The sequence below is a fragment of the Eptatretus burgeri genome, chromosome 9, assembly GCF_056783735.1.
Source record: "Eptatretus burgeri isolate ZD-2024b chromosome 9, Ebu_testis_v1, whole genome shotgun sequence".
Classification (NCBI taxonomy): domain Eukaryota; kingdom Metazoa; phylum Chordata; class Myxini; order Myxiniformes; family Myxinidae; genus Eptatretus; species Eptatretus burgeri.
The window spans coordinates 81,821,550-81,821,785 of record NC_140969.1 but is presented as its reverse complement, the minus strand read 5'-3'; positions in this window follow the sequence as shown (position 1 = coordinate 81,821,785).

Genomic DNA, 236 nt, shown 5'->3' with positions numbered 1-236 from the left:
GCGCATCACTATTAGACGCAAACGTTTCTCGATTATTCTTCCATATTACTTTTAAAATAGTCTTTACACACTTAAAATATGTATTTTCATCAAATAATAACATTAGTAAGGAAAAAAAAATCTAACAAAATCTTCACCATACCGACGCGAACGATAACGTCATGGCCCATACCTCGTGTTGGGAGTGTGGATACATGGCTTCAAGAGGTCATTTGGCCCATCATCTCATATATCAT